We start from the raw sequence: 4,160 nt of genomic DNA, 5'->3' as shown, positions 1-4,160 counted from the left end.
GCAAGCCATAGATAATAATACACCATAGATAATATACTAATTATGAAAGAGTGGCCTAATCTAGAACTTAAGGTCGGTTATTGAAAAAATCGATTTCATAGATCAAAAATCTATGTTTTTCTACGTTAGAAAATCGAGATTAGATTTCTTATGTTAACAATTATAAAATTGTTCACAATTATTATAGTATATAATCCAAACGTATTTATAGAAATGATAATTATTTTAATAGACTTTGATGGTTCCGTACCTCGAAAGGAAAAATGGAATCCATATAGGATCACTTTATTGTCTGTCTATTTGTCTGTTTATTTGTCTGTCTGTTTGATCTGTCTGTCAAGAAACCTACAGGGTCTGTCGAGAAATCTACAGGGTACCTACCTAATTATTCCTACAAAAATACTAATAATCGATTATGAAATTAGTAACTAATTATATTCATAATCGAACGATTTTATTATCTTTCGAATAATAATGGTAGGTATTTCTTGCAAATGTCAATTTTCATTTTCTTTCCACCTTGGATGGATCTCTATGTTCTCCATCTAATCTGTGTAAAGCCCATGAATAAAGCCAGAAAAAAAATGCAGTCCATAGTGTTAGTTATCTATAATCTATGATCTTCAGAGTCTCCAGATACAGTACGCAGATTGAGTAAAAAAGCTAGATTAAAGTACTTACAGTTAACCGTGTCTTAAATAGCGATAGCATGATTTAACGATGAATAACACGACAATTACCATTGTTTAGTAGTTAATATTTGTATTAACCGATCAACATTATTATTTTGTATCAAACGTTCTTTATGTGAAAACAAGGAAATAACTAATGGGAAATACAATGACGCCACGAATTTTCAAAGTTTGTTTTGCAACTAAAGTTGAAGTCTTTGAAATAAACCGGTTACACGATAAGGGCCAAAAATAGGTTAGTTGTGTCTCTGTTTATCACATTAGTAATTTTATCTGTGTTCTCATTTTAGTGTGAATGAGAAAGCAAACGTTCCTTTATCTAGATTTTTTACTCAGTCTACGATACAGTACGACAAACTCAAACCATCAATACCTTGTTAGAGCAAACTACACTGCACTGCAACAAGGCTATCTTGGCGCGTGGCGAAAATCGGAACTAACGTTGCCGTCAAGTGTCCCCTTTATTCTTGTTTGAATGTTCTAAGAATTTGTTCTCCAACAGCGCCCCCCTGTCAATGGCATTCAAGTGCTAAGAGACCCTTGTCGCACTGTAAGTGTATGGAAAAATTCTGATGTGATTTTTTTACCTAGTGGCCCTATAATTAAAACTATAAGATGCAGTCACATTAAGAAGTGATCACGGAACAAAAGATGATAGTTCTATTTTTTTTTTAAAGTTGGATAAATTCGACAGAATGTGATAAAATTACATCATACTTTAGATTGGTGTAGTTTAAATCATGTTTATATTCCTATAGTAAATAGTTTCTAAAATTGGCCGTTTGATGCAGATCATGACATTTGCAATTTTAACCGTATTTTTAATTTTTAAATGAGCTACCCTAAAAAAAAATTTATCAAAATTTTATTTCACCACTTTGTCGGCGTGGTTAATATATTTTATACCCATGCCAAATTACAGATTTCTAGCACTAATAGTCTCTGAGATTAACCGAGGACGGACGGATGGACGGACGGGCAGACAGACAAACGGACGGACATGGCGAAATTATAAGGGTTCCTTGTTTACTACAGAACCCTAAAAACGTAGATAGAGTAATAAAGGTAGATGCAAGAACGTTTGCTTTCTCATTCACACTAAAAAGAGAGCGCAGATAGAGTTACTAATGTGATAAACAGAGACGCAGCTAACCTATTTTTTGTCCTTTATCGTGTATCCTTGTTTTCAAGAATACTTAAGGAATACAACTTTAGTTGCAAAACAAACTTTGAGAATTCGTGGCGTAATTGTATTATTGTTGTCATTAGTTATTTACTTGTTTTTCCATAAAAAACGTTTAATATAAATATTGTTGATCGGTTATTATATTGACTACTAAACAATGGTAATAATTGTCTTGTTATTCATCGTCCTATCGCTGTTTCATACGCGGTTACACAGTACTTCAATCTATGTACCTTTATTACTTTATCTACGTTGTACTCTATGTACGTACGACAAAACATGTTTTTCATACATTTCAGGTATACCGATTTAAAGTTGGTCCAAAAATAGGATATTTTCGTGTAAAAAGGACATAATGATTTAGTAAATCGCAGAGTATTGTAGCCTTAAAAAAAAAATTTTTTTCTCTATGGTTGCACTGACATCTGTTAGATGCTAAGTACTGACCACAGAGTACAATTTTTTGTTGGTTTTCCTCAGTTTACCCGTTTCTTTTTGTGATTAATTCTGCAACTTTGCTTGCTTTGGACTCCGGAGACTTAGTTTTTCTTACTGAACTTATACGCAAATGCATGGGCACTGATTTGCCTAAGTATTTGGACCCTTATTGACGGACTGTGGCTGCTTCGAGAAGTTGTTGTGCGACGAGGTGTGGTAAAAGTTAGAACTCGTAAGTAAACAAACGTTATTATTCAATATAAGTAAAGGCTCTCATGCGGGTTTCCTCACGATCTTTTTCTTCACAGCTAAGCAAGTGATATTTAGTTGTTACAAAGGTATTAAACTCCGAAAAGTTAGAGGAGTTTTAACAGCGTTTCATAAAGTACCTGTTATACAAATTGAGTCCATTGCTACTGGTGGTTATTACTTCATAGTAAGTACCTCCACACTACAAGTGCTTTCTCGAGTATGTTTCCTTATGTATCTGACCTTTGATCCAATAGCTAGAGCTGCATAAAACGTTGCTCTTCATTATTTATATGAAAGTTTGGATGTTTCTTACTCCTTCGTACCACAAATTAAAGTAACAATTTGGATTAGTTAAATTAGGAACAAAGATACCATATACACTGATTCTAAAGTTCTTGTAGACAACGTCATACCTAAACAGAAGCTGGTAGTGGTATAGATTAAGCACCACAGTCAGTGGTCAGTTACTCAGTTATCATATTTTTTTTTAGGCAAAGGTGATACAGTGCTGCATTCATTTCTTCATCCTGACAAAGATATGGATTGGGATATGTTGTGAACTCTAGCTCTTGGACCCCGTGCAGAGACAAATAAAATAATGAACGGTGCCAGATTAGATTTATAAGAAGCAGATGGTGATATAATTAAAATGTCAGAATCTAATCTACTTTAATAAAAGAAAACATAAAAAAATCATCTAAATGCTCAACTGTTGTTTTATTTGCCTAAATAACTTAAATTCCAAAGTAATTTCTAAAGTTAAGTCAAATAAATCAGAAAATGATTAGACTTTTGGACATTACTTTGGGAAATCATTTTAGAAGAAGTCTCCCAAAGAGCCTAGTGGTTAGGATGTCCACCTCTGAATAAAATTGAAGGTTGGGGGTTCAATCCTAGGTACGCATCTCTAAGAGTTATGTGCGTTTTGAACAATTAATTATACTTGCTTTAGCGGTAAAGGAAACATCATGAGGAAATCTGCATGCCTGAGAGTTCTCCATATTGTTCTCAAAGGAGTCAAAGGTATATCATTATGGTCTGTCTGTCGTTGGCTCACTATAAAATACGGGTCTCTTGAGTGTGAGAAGAGTTTTGGCCATAGTCTACCATGCTGGCCAAATGCGGATTGGTAGACTTCACACACCTTCGAGAACATTTTGCATTAACTGCATGTTTGACATGCAGTTAATGCACTTTTTTATTATACTATTATAAATCTGTAGGTATTAATATTATAAACGCGAAAGTGTGTTTGTATATCTATCTATTTATCTTTTCACGACCTATATATAGCTTAAGGAATAGCTTGCATCCCAGAAACAGACATACCTAGGCTTTTTATCTCGGAAAATCAAATAGTTCTTACGAGACTTCTTAAAACCTTAATTTATGCGGACAAAGTTGCGGGCAGGCATTAACTAAAACAGAACAAAAGCGCAAGCGAAGCGAGCACGAAGTTTTTGATGTAAATTGTGTTCGGTCGCGGTGGACACACGTCATTCCGAACTTCGTCCAAAATAATCTCATTTTTAGGGTTCCGTATCTCAAAAGAAAAAACGGAACTCTTATAGGATCACTTTGTTGCTTGTCTA

This window comes from Maniola hyperantus, unplaced genomic scaffold, assembly GCF_902806685.2.
Source record: "Maniola hyperantus unplaced genomic scaffold, iAphHyp1.2, whole genome shotgun sequence".
Lineage (NCBI taxonomy): Eukaryota > Metazoa > Arthropoda > Insecta > Lepidoptera > Nymphalidae > Maniola > Maniola hyperantus.
The sequence above is the reverse complement of the archived record's forward strand: the minus strand, read 5'-3'. Positions refer to the sequence as shown.